The sequence below is a fragment of the Thunnus maccoyii genome, chromosome 18, assembly GCF_910596095.1.
Source record: "Thunnus maccoyii chromosome 18, fThuMac1.1, whole genome shotgun sequence".
Classification (NCBI taxonomy): Eukaryota; Metazoa; Chordata; class Actinopteri; order Scombriformes; family Scombridae; genus Thunnus; species Thunnus maccoyii.
The window spans coordinates 20557710-20576159 of NC_056550.1; the positions used below are offsets into that span (position 1 = coordinate 20557710).

The following is an 18450-nucleotide window of genomic DNA, read 5'->3' on the forward strand; positions in this document are numbered from 1 at the left end:
GATCAGGGGCTAAAGGCAAAACACTGCCTGACTGAACAACAGACTAGTTTTTAATGTGAACCCTTTGAAGACTCAAAGAAAGTCCTCAAAATTAAACGAAAAAATACTTAGCTGGTGGGTGCTCTCCAGAACAACACGTATAGCCTAATGGCGTCTTCAGACAGAACGTGAAGCATCATTTATACGAGTTTGACTGTTGGAGTATTTTTGTTAATTAGCCTCAAATAGCCAAAATAGCAACTCAGATAGCAACGTCAACGGGGTCTGTGGGAGTATCTACGTGTGTTTGTGTTCAGCTCAGCCTCTGACTGAACTCAGAACTCACCAGAGACTCCACTTCTTTCTGTTATTTCCCTCCAGTCTCTGTCCTTTTTCCTCGTCTATACATCTATGAAGCAGATTCATAAAACCCCAGGATATGAGCAAATATTTCGCTCAAGCTGAAACATGTTCAACTCGTGTACGAGGTCGAAAAAATTCAACATTGACTGTTGGTAGGAAACAGGAAAGGGTTAAACTCACATTTTTTGTTGATCCAACTATCCACCCTGACCACCTATTCTGTGGATTTTTTTGTTCCAGTACACTGTCACATTACTTCCTCCTTTGCTCCCAGTGGGCAAGAGTCCTAATTTCTACTGCTGCTGTAACGTAATCATATGCTGTTTTTGGCATTTCCTGAAATGATTGATGCTCTCGTTTTTCATGGGGGGACAATCTCTCCCCAGTCCTCCTGAATTATGCCTTCTTAATTTCCTCCCTGTTCTTCAGGTCATTCTAGTGTGGAAAGACTACTTGAGCGAGTGGGTCAGGTATTCAGTTGTAGTGGGGTATTTTCACTGAGAGCATGCCAGCATCACATTATTGTGAAGTGGGATAGACAGTTTAAGAGAAAGAAAAACCAAAAGCAGTGTTTCATTCATTTTTTCCCTGAAAACAAACAACCAGTTTTCAAAGAAATTTGCAAAGGATATTCATTGTCCCCAGAGGACAACTCCTAACATTTTCAGTGAACCAATGACCTTATCTCTAGAAATGTACTAGACACAAGTTGCCTCATAATGCAACATGCAGAAGTTCAAACACACTTTCATCATTACACATTTAGTGTTTTAGACTTGTTTTTAAGATCATTGTGTTTTGGGTGGTCAAACAGAAGATCTTGTGTAAACCATATAACAACTTCCCAAATCGCAGCCTTAATGTATATACCATAATAAAATTAGATAGTTGAAAGTCATATAATTTTACAGCAAGAATCAATAAAAAAGCAATCTGAAAGTCTCTCACTGTACCCACTCATGCAGCATCATCCACAGAAGGTGAGAAATGAGCACCTCAACAGCTGCCACCTCTACTCCTACAGTACCACTGCACTCTGCTCAATTCTGAGCACAAATGTAGTCTGTGTGCATATTAATACTTTATCACACTCCTCCATAGTAGCTGCACTTGCACTCAGGACAGCAAACCATCAGTCTCAAGTTTAATAAAAAAAAAAAAAAAATTAATTATTAATTTGTACGGCAATTTTCATTCATAGTGAAACTCAAACTGCTACAGTATTAATTACATATAACACACAACATAAAGAAAAGAGTAATACAAGTTAAGATGAAAAAGCCTTCCTGAACAGAAAGTTCTTTGGGCCTTTTTTTTTTTTTTTTAAAGAAACTAGGGTCTGTGCTGGCTGTTCCACAAGTGTGGTGCAGCAGAACAGAAGGCTCGATCCCCCATGGTGCGGAGCTTAGTACTGGGGTCCCGGAGGAGCAAGTTGCTGGCAGATCTGAGGGTGCGCGTGGAGGTTTGTGGTATGATCAGTTTCTGTAGGTAGGGAGGCGCATGTCCATTGATGGATTTGTATGTGAGTAACAGGACTTTGTAGTCAATCCTGAAAGAGACAGGGAGCCAGTGCAATGAAAACAGAATTGGTATTATATGTTTGTGTTTTCACAGTCTCATCAGGATTCTGACAGAGCTGTTCTGAATGTACTGGAGCTTCTGGATGCTCCTGGCAGGGATCCCTGTGAAGAGCACATTGCAGTAGTCCAGTCTAGAGGAGATAAAGGAATGGACAAGTTTCTCTGCATCTGACAGGGTTAGAGAGGGGTGGAGTTTAGAGTTGTTTTTGAGATGGTAGAAAGAGGTTTTGCATAGATGTCTTATATGGTAATCAAACGCCAGCTGAGGGTCAAACCTAACAACCAGATTAGTGACTGAGGAGGAAGGTGGTCAAGGATGTGGATCAAAGATGTCAAAGGTGAGATGAGGTATGAAGGATGACTGAATCAGGTGTGGAGTGCCAATAAGGAAAGCTTCTGTTTTGCTGCTGTTTAACCGGAGGAAATTTGTGCTTGTGCTCATGCAGGCCTTTATCTCCTTAAGACAGGTGCTGAGGTGTGACACGGCTGTAGACCTGCTTGGGGCAATTTTGATGTACAGCTGGGTATCATCAGCATAACAATGCAAGTTTGCAAATGTTCCAATGACCTGCTTTGACTGGAGGCACTTAAATATTTTCCAGTGACTAATCTGTCTTGTTCAGTTAAAACTACTGTAATTACTTTGCACTGGGCTATTTGAAAAATTTCAGATGTACTAACAAATACAAAACACCGAGTCAAACACTGGCTTCTTGTGCAACATGTCAAAATAAAAAAACCCAGTACATATTGTTATATTCAGAAGCTTTACTGTACTTCTGTCCGTTTATCTGCAACTTTACTTTATGTACAGGAGCTCAGAGGACCCTATCGTTTTCCCATATTCATTAAAATTTCAAACTGTTGCCTTAACTAGCACAATCCACAATCATTTTATATAACACGCCATTTGTTCCGAACATGCCTTGAATGCTACAATCAACACAGTATTATCAAGAGCAGAAAGTGGGTCCTGCAGATCATTACGTGTCTCCAGCTAAGTTATCTTCTCCTCTACCTAAGGGCTTATTTGAAATAAGGCACGAGAGAAATAATGGAAAAAAAGTGAAAAAGGTCCCTATTAAATGGATAATTAGCCGGGTAAGGTGAAGGTCTAACTTCAAGGTCAAAATGAGTTTCTACCTGCTGTTTGTTTGTTGCAGTAAAATGCATTAATAAAAAGCAGTAACATCAGATTTAATTGTTATATTAATGTGTATTGATTCACTGCGTGTTATAAACATAAATATTCATTGTTAGGGTAGAAAAGAACATTACCCTTGCTAGATCTTACCCAATATGAGACTTGCAAACAACAGACATATGCTTATTAGTAAAGCAAATGAATAGCAGTGGATAAATTGTCAGGAGTCATTAGAGTCACTGTGTTTTCTCTATAGAGAACACCTGCTAAAACATGTAACATCATGAGGGATACTTGTTCTACCACTTAAGTTGTGAAAAATAAACAGAAGCGATACTTATTGAGAATGTTTCAGTGATCTGTACTATTATCTCTCAATGTTTTAACTTTGACTTTGTAAAAATATATCATCCTTGATGTGTTTATTTAGAGATCCCCTCCAGACATGTATTAAAATGTATAAAAATAATTGTGCTTTTAACAATAATTTGTGTCTGATACATTTTTTCCACTAAAAAAGTATAACAACCACATTAAAATCCTTAAAATGGCATATATTTCATGTCTAAAGTTTGCTGGACACAAGGTGTCCTAATTTACTGAAAAGTCCATTCTCAGTGTGAAATGTGCACTGGAGGCTTCAAGTTTCCACATCACACTTGTGTAAGTTGCATACTGGTCCACAATTGGCTCCAAACTAGTTGTGATGTCACAGAGAAACTTTCCACTTTCAGCAGATGAATGTGAAAACAGCCTTCCAGTGTCAAAGTCTACACATACATCATTCTGCACAGTGAAACTCAAACATCCAACTGAGGGAACAAGAAGAAAAAGGGAGACTTTAATTATTTTGCAGTAATTAATTTTAGCAGCCTAATGTTATACTGAAAAGAAAGACAAAGTTCCTATTGATATTCAGTAACATCTTATTGTTTTAAAAGCTGTAACAAATGTGAAATAAAGTAAAAAATTAACAGATTAAAAACTATTACAGGCCAAACTTCACTGTTGTAGTCAGGATCACAGGAATCCACGACCTACTATGTACACAGTGGGCAAAAAGGATGGAAACACTCTTCACACATTGCCAGTCTGTGACAGAGCTAACAAAGACAAATACTTCACCTTCAGATCTGCGAGCAAGAAGATGGATTAGTCACCAACTCTGACTTGCAGGTCTAAGAGGAAACCAAGACAAACATGAACAGAATGCATAAACCTCACGGGAACTTTCATGGACTGTCTTGTGTGCAACACACTTCAAAATCACATTTCTAACACTTTAAACCTCAACTGTTATTACTGGGAGTAATTAGCACAGGGAATAGTGGTGTCACAATACAAGTTCTTACTCTGACTTACAATAATATCTAATATCTAAAACCATTAAGAAGAGTCACAGATCATTCGCTGTGCTGCATTTTAACAAGATACACCAGAGTGCATTCATGACTTCAATAACAACGACTGAAATAACCAAGCAATATACTGGCAGCACTAATTAACAACAATGACACTGAGAGCTGGGACTTCTGCTAATATGATGTGCAGTTATTTACGAGATCCTTCTCATTAATGTCACCTGTCTCCAAAACAGAACCACAGAAAACTCATTTTAATTCTTTGTTCAGGTCATTGTGTCAGTCACTAAGGAGCTTTGACTCTGTCAGATTTGTCACCTTTGTCAGCTCAGTGAACGGAATAGTTTCATATTTTGCCTCCTGGCAACTGTCTTTAAAAAGGTGTAGATGGACTGCAGCTCAGAATGTGGTGAATATCGGGAGCTCTTGCAATGTTTCCAGCTTCTGTATCTTGTGAAATTTGACTGCAGCAAGCAAATGCCAGGAGTTACACTGTCATTAATTCAATCCTTTTTGTTCTTGCACATGAAACTATTAAATGCATTTTCATCTTCAAGTTGAGCACAGCGCACCTGCATACATTAAAATACCAAAACTGACATCATGTTCATATTTGCAGACTGTAACCAACTTGTGAAAAATATAACTTTCCTAAATGTTTCAAATACAGCATGAAGGAACCAGGAGATATTAGGTAAATACATCTCAGATTAACGCCTCTGGCGCAGCACTGAATAGAACTAAAAATGTCTTCAGTGGATGGAAAGCCATTTATATCCTCTGAGACGAGCAAAAAACTCAGTCACACTGGTATTATCCTTATGGGGTCGCACCGATTTTAGACCTAATACATTTTTTTTACACTTTCATACTGCTGCCACAATGAATACTCAATTCTGAATGTCTCGAGGGGTGTTGATTAATTTCAGATAACGGTATATAGCTTTGATGGAGTGGTCTTATCACTTTTCCATATTAATGCACTACCATGATGTAAGCATGCTGTGCAGAGCCATCCGGCTGATGCACAGTCCTATGGACCACTATGTGTGAATCAAGAAAATAATTATGTGTCTTATACTAAGATGGAATTACACAATTTACTCAGGTTGCATTATCTACATATATATACACTATAACTTCTGCCTTTTCCTATTACAGTACATCTATTGTAGCAACTTTTTTAACGTTAAAAGTTGAGAGGTATTCATTACAATACCAATACTGCAGATACTCTTAAGTAAATTAGAGTAATTTTGAGTCATTTGCATTACTGCATTCTGCATTTACATAACAGAACATAGTAAAATATAAAGTATGTTTTCGTCTTGAGTCTTGACATCTTTTGGCTTAGGATGTATCCTGAATGCTTCCTATAACTCTAGTGATTTCCAGTGTATAAATTTATAATCTGTGTGTAATGACTTGCCAGTCTGATGCGCAAAGATGTGCCCAAAATGTCATGTACTTTTATTGCTAGAGCCCTGTACTGTGCCATAAACTTATTCGCACTGGGTCTCATATGTACTAGTAGCAGTTGTGGATGATAATTGAAAGGACACTGCTTCTTCAACGTATTCTACAATTCTTATTTTACCACATCTGTTTTGTGCAGTTTATGCTTGTCATTCTGTCTGCGTCTGTGCAGGAGTATCACCATTAAATTCATCACCTGCCAAATTGGCTTGTAACCTGATGACACTACTTGCCTCGATTAATTTTTAACTATATTTGGAGGGTGGGCAGGTGCTAATTTCAAGCCCTGCTGGGCACCTATAAACACAGTCTCATTGCTTCAAAACAAACACACAGAGACCAAGGGATATCATCGTAATTGTTTTGTCCTCTATTGTTTACAGTCATGATGTAATACTGGAAATGGCTGACATTTTTTAAAGCTTCTACTAGGGCAAGATGACTGCTTGGCTGCAAACTCTCCTAATGTCTCCCAAAATTTTTAGATAACATCTCCCTCAACAAGCTACATCCTCAGCATTTTCTGACTTAACTGCCAAATAATTCCTTTTGTAGATTTGATCTAAAACATCACATAAAACTTATTTAAGCCTTTCCTCTAGCAGACATGGTAACATCATCCACATAGAATATATGCGATCATCAATATGATGAATAAAATATGATGAAGAATCTAATATCAAATTGAACTGAGAAAACCTATTAGTGAAATAATCTATATTAATGTGTCTTTGTAGTACTTCCTCAAATATCTAAAACATTCAGACAAATTATCTTTCTAAGTAGTAAAAGTAATGTTAGAGATAATATATTTTTCTTTAATGGTTACAGCCTAAAAGTTGTACAGCAGAAGGATTTCTTATGAAAAGCTTAAGCGATCAAAAGCATGTGTGAATCCCAATAGATATGAAAGTCTTTTCATCGCAAATGAGAATGCAATTAAATGAAAATGTATCACTTCATTTGGCTCTGATCTAGAGGGGGTTCATATGCAGCTTCTCATGTATCATCATGTCAGCATGTTGCATGACAAGATGGTCAAAGTACTTATGACATTACAATGTAAGGCCATTAAAAACAAAAAAAGCATATTTCTAGCAACAGGGAGCATGTCCACCCACTCTCTAAAAACTGTTCTTTCTCGTGAGGGATTACCCTACAAGTGTCAGTGTCTTAGACAGATGTTTCCAAGCAAATAAAACTATAAAGGCTATTTTTTAAAGCAGAGGAATTATATTTTTTGATTGAAGATTTTAAAGATTCACACTCATTATTCAACTGTCTGAACCAGTTGAGGCTGAGGACTGTTTCCACTTGTCTTTTTACAGACTCTCTGATTTGTTCCTCACTTTTTGCTTTGCGGTCACTTCCTACATCCCTTGATCTCTTGCACCATAATCTAACACCCACCATGATAAGAGGCAGGGATATTGAGTTGGTGGATATATGGGAGCAGTGGTGTCTGGGCTGTGAACAGGACTTGCTTTAAGACAAATACCCGAGCAGATTTGTGATAAGGTACAGCAGTGTTTATTTTTCCCTGTGCAAGATAAACTGCTTAAGCATGTGTGTTAAAATGATGACCTTGCCTCAGTGAATCTGTTTTAACATTTTGTTGTGAAGTCTGGCTTGACAGCTTGAGCTTAAGGAATAAAAACTGACTGGGGAGTGAAATTCACAAGATTGCACATGGAAAGTAACATCTTGCTTTTTATAATGAGTAGTGTTCATTTTATAGAAGCTTAAACACAATATACGTGCAGTGGCAAAGGTGAAAAGCAAGCCATGACTTTGATACATCACCATTAAAAAATGTGTATTAAATTGGAGAATAAAAAGCAGAGCAATCTCAATTGTTGACACAGACTGGTGACTCCACCAACTAATTCTGCTCACTGAGATGACAGCTTGAGTGGCACAGCTTACTGTTAATGTCAACTCAAGTGCTGTATACCTGACTGACTGGATGGGAAGATTGACAATCATGATCTGCCAACAAAAAGGTGTAAAATATGACAATAAAATTCAATATTCAACCTAATTTTGTCTTTTTACCCTTCGATCAAAAGTTTAAATACTGATCTGGACCCTTAAAAATGCACCTCTTGCCAAATTTAAGAATAAAATATTAGAAAATCAGAGCTTCTATATTGTTTTTTCTACAGCCTTAAATAAGATGGTCTTAAAAGTTGTGCAATATGGCTTGAAGCATAATAATAAATGGTTTTATTATTTAGCCTAGACTGTCCTAATAGTGTATTTTTGTTTCTCACCTTCTATTCAATCCTTTAAAATGTTTGTCATATTCCCCGAATGTCCCAAATGCAAATTCTACAATAAATAAGGAGGCAGGAAGCTACAGGCTAGAGAAGGAAACAAATTTGAATCCCAACATTGCCTGGTAAAAAAAAAACAGAGTGAGATAGGCTCTCCACTTCCTCGGTGACTACTGTCAAAGTGCCCTTGAGCACTTTGTATTAACATCCCTAACTGCTCCAGTGGAGCTGGAGAAAGAGCATGCAGGCTCAGTCAGCTCACGCTTTATACAATACAGTAAAAAACTGAATTTCTAAAAAGTAAAACTGATACAAACTGATAAAAAGCACAAAAATAAATTCAATGACACAAATGATCACACTAGCGAGTCAACATGCATAATTGTTTATTTTGGTCGTTCAGTGTGATATTTTGCTCCCTTTTTGTAAAAAATAACCTTTTTTAACATCCATCTGTGGCTTTGAGATAGTATTTCTTCTATCTGGTTTGATTTGTTTCATCACACAACAGGGACTTTATGTTGAAAGACACTCAACCGGAATATTAGAGTTTAAAAGTAGGAGGAACAAAGTATTACTCATGTGCATCGTATCTAAATGGAAACAATGATTTTACAACCTGATTCAACACACCTCCGTTGAAAATTGTTGATTTTGCCAGTGACTTTTGGATGAAAGTAGACCTATACGTCTTCTGTGATGGCAGGAGTTTTCACAGTTGTCCATGTCCCTGACTGCAGAATAAGTCTTTAAAATAAGAAAAAGACACTTCATGGGAAAAGCAAAAATTGAGATGTAAAAAAACCAAAAAAAAAGTCAAACATGCATTTTTTCACACATTTTGGCATGCAATGATGGGCAGCAGAACAATACACCCAGGGCCACAAGGTAACACAACAGAAAAGACATGTTTCATTTCCTGGGACCTTTAAGCCTTCTGAGTTACACAGGAGTCATTTCAAATCTGCCAATACAATTATGTTTACTATCTGAACACTCACATTGCATTTAACTACAATGTCTCTCAGGAAATTACCACTCTGGGTTGTTTCAACATCACACAGCTGGCCCACTTTTTTGTGCAATGACCTTTTCAGCCCTCACGAAAACCATTTATATTATATTCCCTCAAGCACAGTGGCATTAATTCATGCTGAAACTCTATTCTAAGCTCTGGATTTGAACTCGGTTGCACTCGTTGTAGCCCATCTCACCTCTGCTGGTTTTCACTCTCAACAACAGATCAACTGAGTGACTGAAGCCTGAAGCCCATTTAGTTCACTGGGCTTCTTGCAGCAGCTGACTGGGATGAGGCGGGGCGAGGCGGCCACCGGAGCGGCTCTCCTCCAACACCTGTATTCTCTACAGATTGGAACTTGTCGCTGTGACAAAATGCCAAGTGTCAATGTTCATGAAAGCTGAAGTGCATCGGTTCCTACATACTCGATATCATGATTCTAATAAGCCTCATGAACTTTAGGCGTAGACTTCTTCTAATTATTTGAACACCAAACAGTAAAGACCAGTAAGGCTGCATTCATTTACCACTCTCAAGAAGATTAATGGGTTCAGCCATGATGGTGCACACCACCTACCTCAGTCAGGAAACAAAGCAGCAAAATAGCAGCAAATAACATCAGTATGCAACTGTGACGCAACTCTTCAAAAATTATCTCCAGCCCTCTTTGAACAGATTGCATCTGCAGATGAAGGTCTGCAAAGTCATTTCTAACACAGGACATCTGCAATGTTAATGACCAATTCACATGAGAAAACAGATCTCTAATCAGTCTTTGAAATTACAGAGATGGGAGTGTCTACTCCATTTACAGAGGTCTATTTTCACACCGTCATGACACCAAAATAGTTCAACAGGTAGAGTCAAAGCATAATAAAAAATAACATCATAATAAGCTGCACTTATGCGTTATGTATACAAACTGTACTGTAACCTCCTGACAACTTAATTGAAGATTATTCATTTTCACATCACATATGATCACAGTTTCACAGCTAACATTAAATGGCTGGAAATGACCTATAATGCTCATTTCTAGCTCTGTACTTTTATTCTGGGACTCCACTAGAGTAGCTGTGCATGATTTACAGTTCAAAAAACTCCTTCTTATACTAGCCCTTAATGCAGCCCCTCAGTTCAGCCTCTGTCTATTAAAAGGCAGTCTTAGCTCCTGTCTTTTTAAGGCCCCCCTCCCAATGAGCCCACTCTGTTCTGACTAGCCAGCCCTCCAGAGCTTGCCAAGGGGCAGCCGTATCAGAGTTGTGTTAAGTTACTGCTGATGAAAACCCAACATTTCCTGCTTTACTGCTTCATATTAAAATATTTTAAGTGACTAAATAATGGGAAACTTTTATTGTGAAGAATTAACAGAAAAAAGAAAAGTGTTCCTCACAGAATTAGCAGAGCTTTGTTAGCGGTGCTAAAAACTGACTGACACAACAAGATATGGAGATATTTGGAGCTCTTTGTTCAGCGGATCAGTTAGAAATAATGCAGGGAGGAATAGTACAAGCAAAAACAGCCACAGTGATGATGATGTTTGATGAAGAGCTGCAGATGACCAGCACGCCTCCGACAGGTAATCAACTTATTTTACTTTGCCATGCTGTGTAATGGAAAAACACTCACAGTGTGCCAGCTTGACTCTAGTCATGGCTCGGTGTGACTACCCCAAAAACAACGGAAAAATGCCATAATGTTAGCGGAGTGGAGCAGTGAACTCGCACGCTGTGTGAGGAGCAGATGCGTTCAGAGCAGTCTGAAGCTGGTGCTTTTTGCTTACAGGGATTACTTCTACATACGTTTACCTCATTATTTGACACTTTGGCCACATTTATATGAACATTAACTGACATTGTAGCACTATATATATATATATGACTGGATATAAGGAAAAGCATAATAGGTCCCCTTTAATGGATAGGTTCACCATTTTACAAGTCTGTCATAAAACAATAGTCAGATGTCCAAATGATCATTGACACATTTTTCTCACAGTAATTATTCCTACTGTTCATATCGGCCATTAAGAGATCCCTTCATAATGCATTTTTAATGTCATTGATGGGGGACAAAGTCCACAGCCCTCCTTCAGTGCAAAAATGTATTTAAAAGTTTATTTGAAGATAATATGAGGCTTCAGACATCTGAGTTAGTCAAAAAAAGTGGATAGCTTCCATAGTTACAGTCTTTTTAGTTAAAAAAATCCTTTGTGTTTACTTGGACAGTGTTTCCTGTTCAGCTGCAGTAGAATTATAGTAACAAAAAGAGGGAATCTGGCAGTAGAATGACTGTAATTTTGAAAGATATTGTCTTGATCTGACTAATTTGCATGGCTAAAATGTCATATTAGCGTAAAAAAACAACTCACACATTTATATGAGTGAATACATTTTTGCACACAAGGAGGGCTGTGGATTTTGTCCCCCATCACATCACGTTGAAAGTGCATTATAAAGGGATCTGTTAATGGCAAGTATGAACATGTTTTAGGACAGATTTGACATGCAATCAACATACGTTCAACATATGGTTTTTATAACTGTTTTTACAATGAACTTTTCTGGATGAAATGGAAAACAAATCGAAAAGTTAGCATTGCATTATACTGTACCTCTTCTACTTCTTGTGAGTGTGACGCTCATCTTGGGTTTGTTGTGTGGTGTGAACAGCATCCCAAGCACAAAGTCATTTATTCTGAACTGTCCGCAGCAAGCAGGATTTAAACCGAGTCTAACCTTGGCTTTAGCAGCATACAAACTCATTCCCACTTGGGATGTTTTACAGTGAACATGCTCTGCACTGCAGAATCCTGTAGAAAACCCTTTAAATCCAATGTGACAAATGAAATAAGGAACATCACAATGGTTCAAAGATGGTCAACTGTTAAAAGGATTTCAGATCACTCGACAATAAAGAACACGATGATAAGATGCCATGGTCTAATAATTTTTATTCAGCACTGACATGCACAGAATGAAGGTTCTGCTCTAAATATCATCTGCCCCCATTTATATGTACAAGTACCTGTCCATCAAGATGAATATGTGCCAGCTGCTTTCTGAGCTTTGTTAAACACACACCAAGCAGCTCATTTACTTTGTCATTTTCATCCACGCTCAGCTGGCTACTTTCAAAGCAAGGGCACTCTGTGTGTGTTTTAAGTTTGTAGGCCAGTAGCTCTATTAGTGAGTCTGTCAGCAGCCATATTTCAGTATCCGTATGTGTTCCCACCCCTCTGCTCCCAATAACAAACACCGTAAAGTGTCAACTGAATTATGAGCCCCGGTTTCTGCCTACTCATTTTGATAATAGATTTTGAGATAAATCACAGAGCTTTGTTTGGTGAGTAATGCTGGGCTGACAGGATAACGGAGGACAAATCTCCCATACTGTAACCTCTATATCATGTAACGCACTAACAAGAAGCTGCTGGGTGTTTCTCACAACAACATTTTACACCAGAGACCATGGATTGAATTTTTCCACTGTTTCCAAATCCATGGGTGTTAGGGATGGAACAGAGAGATCGGCAGTATCTCAGCTAAGTACTGCAAAACATTAATACAAAGCAGGCAGGGCTCTTTCCTGCCTTGGTAAATGGACCCTGTTTAAATTGCTGGAAGCCCACAACTCTGCAATGACAGTTTTGCATTGTTCATTCTCCAATTAATAACTTCAACGTGAAAGGTTTGCAAGCAGTGCTCATTGATTCTGTGTTATTAAAACTCCCAGTGCTACCCACTAAGTCTCCCAGCTCTCGCCTGTAGACTGCTAAACAGGAACCCCCCCACCCTACTGTCTGCTCTTCTAATTTGGGCTGTTTGCTATCGATATTGATTACTTCTTGATATTTCCTTCAGCTGGCCTATCTGTGAAAATCTCCACTGTAAGTCATCGCTCACCCACATGTCAATCGCTGTAGAACAGGAGAGCACCACTCTGTCTTAATAAAAGCAGATTAACTGAGAAGTTGAACAGTTTGCTTCTGTTTCAGATATAAAGGGCTGTGTTGAGGAAGTGAGAAACCAGCTTGTTGAAGAAGTTGTGCAGAATAACTACGGCAAATAAAATAAAACTGTGATTACAGTCAGGCCCTGTCCTAGCTATAGGCAATCTAGGCAACTGCCTAGGGCACCATCTAATGGGGGGCGCCGATATCAGATGCACTTGCGCCCTTCGTGGCTCCTGCCCAGAACATGGATATGTTTTGGTTTTAAATTATGTCATGTGAAAGGTTTTAAAAGAAATCTTAAATTTAAAAGAATCTACACATTTTGTGGCTGTATATGTAGAAAAAAATGGGAAGGGAATGAGAAACATACAAGCTGTGTTTTATTAAATATCAATATGCATATCATAGCAAGTGTAGAGCATATCATTTTAAAGTCTGTAAAGGAAAATCAGAGATTTCTTTTTAAACACATTATACATGTTAGAAAATAATTGCTGAAAACATGTGAAAAGACTGTGAACTATGTAGTGATGAATTTTGGACTTAGAGTCTTAAACTGTTTTTCACCATTTCTTTTTGGCAGGCCTGAAATGATGGCTTGATGATGTAAAGGGGTTACTAGCATGACCCTTCCCCCACTATATAAACATTAGAGTACACATACTCATAGTTACTGTTTTTACACCGGGAAGTTTTACAAACTTTCATCGGAGACAACTGGGGCTCCGGGTGCCAGCCGCCGCCCACGGCTTCAGTTTCAGCACCAGCTGGGAGGTCCCTGGCCAGAGGGAGAGCATTTGTCGGGCAGCACTTCACCAAAATGCACGGCGTGAGAGGCTTTTGCTTCAAGGGTGATGGCCACAATGAAGCCACCAAGGACGTTTGAGTAACATTAAGTGCACTGAACAAAACGATGATTGGTGATGGATCGCTTGTTAACTAGTCATTAAGTTACATTGTTACTGAAACAAGTTCACATTTACCTACAAAATATGTTCTGAATTAAACAGTGGCTCCTATCATTACTTTATTTCTAAAATATCATCTATGTAGCTTGCCTTACACCTACAAACAAGGCCAATTTAATCTGTGTATTTTATATTTTTATACTAACGTTGTTAGCCCCGAGGCTGTTCAGTTGGGCTGTGCTTTCAGTGCTTTGAGCGCATCAGAGCAGAGAATTCTGCTTATTTTTCTACAATTTTGAAACCTAATTTTATATACTTGGCAATTTTTTTTTATCTTACAAATTTGGCTGGGAGGTTAATTACACATTTTTCTGTGGTGTGACAAACTCAGAACACATATTCATTATTGCTTTATACAGACTTTAAGAGGTTTAACTTAATATGAACTGTAAACAACTATTAGTATTTATGTCTGCACCAGCCTTGTAGCTTGTATTTGGAGATTATATGATTATGTAATGTAATTAAATTCATCTACAGTAACACTCTCTTTCCTAACTCAGACATTGTGTCTTGCTATGAAGCTCTCTGTGTTCGTAACACCTACAGAACTATAAATAATCTCTCTCAAACCAGCATGCTGTAGATCTACTGTACCTAAAACTCAAGATGGAGAGACAGTCAGAAAACCTAAAGGGTTATTCTAAATAATGACTAAATTATATGATGTAGCAGGGCCTCATACTGACCATTATAAGATCCCTTCCTAATGCATTCTCTATGCAAGTGATGGAGGACAAAATCCACAATCCTTAATTCATGCAAAAATGTATTCAAAAGCTTATCTGAAGTTAATATGCGGCTTCAGTAGTCTGAGTTAGACAAATCAAATAGATACCTTCCAAATTCATACTATATTCCCTCTTTTCCCTGGACAGTGTTTTCCTGCTCAGCTGCAGTGGAGGGACAGTAACAAAAAGAGGGAATATGGATCTAAAAAGACAGTAACAGTGGATGATATCCACCTGATTTGGCTCATTTGAACAGCTGAAGCTTCAATTTTAAATAAAAAAGAAGACAGTGAATTAATTTCTAGGGACCTTATAGTGGTCAGTATTAAAAGAAGGAATGACTACAGTGGGCAAAACCTGTTTCAATGTTCATATGAACACATGACTATTGTTTTAAGACAGGCCAAATTCAGATTTAGGTGCCACAGCCACTAAATTCAATAAAAATACAGTAGACAGCTGATGGGAATGGAACCGCACCAGTCTGCATCTGATATAGTATCATTGTGTGCAAGCTAAAGAGAAGGATATGTCACTATGCAGTAATAATAGACCGCAATTTTCACTTTTCACTTCACCTGATTACATTCAAATTATCTATCAGACATCAGCATAGGTTCTGAAAACATTTTATAGATGCATGGCTCAGGAATTAAACACGGCTTTATTAGGCATCAAGACCTTGAAGTATGTGCAATCATGATTCTCGAAAGCAGTTATTAGAACAATTTAGTCTGATGAGCTATTAACACGTCAATGGAGATGATTGCTGAGATGCACATTTCCTCACCACTTGCTGCATTTGATTATCACTGACAGAGAGGCGGAAACACCATCCTAAACTTCAAATCAAAATCTTAATTTAAAAACTTTCAAACAGGTACACTGTGCATGACGACTCAATACAGCTTAGACACTTTTGTCCAAAAAGTTTTCATTATTTGAGTAGGAGTTTACTGTTTTCTTTCATGAAGGGAGGTAGAACAAAGTTTTCATATCAATTGTGGATGGGTTTTTCTGCCAGTGATGGAAATGGCTGTAAAATTGAATGAGTCCATTTTCTACACTTCCTATCTTATTGCAGCAGCTGAGTGATGGAGCTTCATGCATGAACAAGGTTGATTAAAAAGGGGGGAGTTGCATTCAAAGGAAGAGTATGATGACTAATGTGGGGAGACGTGGAATATTTGTACAATTTCAGATTAAAACCGAGCATCCCCTACTATCAAGAGATGATCCTGAACAGAAAGACAATTTGGATGACAGAAGCAGTGGGCCCTGGGTCACTGGAAACAGGCTCCAAGATAAAACAAAAAAAAAAAGCTGTGCACAGCAAATTACTCCTTAAAAGCACCCTTGTCTTCTCTGTGATGTACAGGAGGAGAGGACATCAGAGTGATGTTCAGAACTCAGAGGGGACTGGGGTGGTGATAATATTAGATGTGAGAGCTCTCCATTCTCAGACATGATAGGTAATGGCATTTCTACCAACCTCCCATCACTAATATGTATAGCTCTCCCTCTTACCTATTCCATTACATCGCACTCATAGCCTCCGTCAAGCAGGCCTTTGGGTTTTATGGCTTTTATACAATAGTCAGCATCAGATTTATGCTGACAGAAAAGCAGTAAACATGAAATAAATAAAAAAAAAAACATGAAGAATCAGGAAAAGTTCCTGCAGAAGTAGAAATAAGAAATTAGCTACTGTAAACACCATTATTAAAATATGTACACTGAAATAATGTTTAATGATGTGACAGTGTTATCAAGGAGAGGTCATGGATTTATATGATACTGCAGCAGACAACAGTTTATTAGACGTTGTAGTCAATTATTGTGACAATTATAAAACATACATAATATTTTGGCATTAAACTGTTTTTGAACCACAGATTAATTAAGATTTGCTTGTTTGCGCAACATGAATCAAGTGTATTTAACTCTTAAAAATGGTAAAACTGTATTGTATTTAAATGATGTACAAATTGGACCTGTACTTCGAACAAAAGCATGATCTACATATCTGCAGACGCTCGTAAAAAATCTGTCAACACATCTCTAATTCTGACACAAAACGATACGATCAAAGCTTTACACTCTGCACAATCTGCATTATTTTTAAGTCATCAGCATGTTAAGAAACAAGATGCAAGCAGCTCTGAGGGGGGTGTGGGGGGGTGGAGGTGATGATGATGGCGGTGGACTTGTCTAAGAAATGGACCGCTGGGTCATCGATCTACCACAACACACCGCTCCCGCTCCATTTACAGAACCAATCACATCCCCTGCTGATTGATGTGCAGATAATTGAGCTGTCGCTAGGGTTTTCATGTTTCTCTTCTAGCTTACTCAAGACTTTAGGAATTGTATTGTATTTTACTTTAACACCATTTACAACAAAGGACATCCTGATGTGTATTTATGTCAATATTCTGCCAGACTGCTGTCAGAGAGACAGAGAGATGCTAACTCCTGCACTGGGCATATTAGAGCACTAGCCTGTCCAGGCTAATTAACCTCAGGGGCTGCTACCCTGCAGGGTCAGCCGGTGTGGCAGCTGCTCCATCCTGACATCACACAGTCACAGGCTCTTCTCTGGCTCTCTCTTACTATCAGACTTAACTCACTACTTCACAGCTGTGATATAATTCTCGTGTTGTGTTCACAAGCTGTAAAGAGTACTTTTTTAAGGATGTGATGTATACATTTTACAGACACACTATAAAGATTTCCAATCGGATTATTGGTGATTCTAAAAATAAAATAATAATAATTTTCAATATTAACAACTCCAAGCCTTTCCAGTATTACTTGTTTACTGAAGGAACATATTCACAATTTCTAACTGGGGCGGTATTGTGTGAATGACTTTATTGTGTCAGTAGGTGAATAATTCCTGATTATTACATTATATCGTCATAAATGTTTTCTTAAAACTAGTGGGCAGCCTTCAAACTGGTGATGAAATTTACTTTTTATTTGGCAATGCAACTTTTGATGAACTATTCAACATTCAACTTTGTATTTTCTTCTTTTAGGTAGCAATGTGAGTTGTTTCACTTTAACATTAGTCCACTTTAAAGTGGACATATCATGCTTTTTGTGATTTTCTGTTATTTTTACACTGTTAATGCTGTTGATGTTGGATGTCTATGTTAAACATGGTCAAAGGTCCAATACTTGAGGCGAATGTGTGTGAAAATGCATGCAAGTCAAAATCCCAGGCTCCAACCTGCTCTGAACTCGTGTTCTTTTCAGTCTGAAAAGCAGGAAGATTGTTCGCACATGCCCACAAATGGACGTTCATTCTGTGGCTTTTGTTGCTAAGGTCCACAAGTTTGCGTTGTACGCTCACATATTGCAGATCAGATTTGGGCTCAAACATATATGGATGTACTGTATTTGAGAAGTTTCCATTTTGAGTAAAGAACGAGAAAAATAAGTGAAATCCTTCTACTATTGTTTGTTTATGTAGCCTCCCGAGTGGCCGGAAGTTTGCCAAGGGGAAGTTTCTGAGAGCATGCTCATCGGGAGCAGGGCCTTAAAGAGACAGGAGCTAAAACAGTCTGAATCGAGGGGTTGCATAAAGGATAAGT

At 38.2% G+C, this 18450-nt stretch overlaps 2 long non-coding RNA genes across 4 annotated transcripts in view; both read right to left on the reverse strand.

Annotated features, from left to right (window-relative positions):
- LOC121884587 overlaps positions 1–18450 on the reverse strand; it is a 66934-nt gene that overhangs the window by 9362 nt on the left and 39122 nt on the right. The window lies entirely within an intron of this gene.
- LOC121884588 lies at positions 1749–10274 on the reverse strand. Of its 2 annotated transcripts, none has more exons than XR_006092382.1 (3): positions 9394–10274; positions 4192–8926; positions 1749–1891 (listed from the first exon to the last, which is right to left on the reverse strand). It is a non-coding gene; the product is annotated as an uncharacterized LOC121884588 (long non-coding RNA). The 2 variants fall into 2 exon arrangements; XR_006092383.1 differs by lacking the exon at positions 1749–1891 and adding an exon at positions 3837–3878.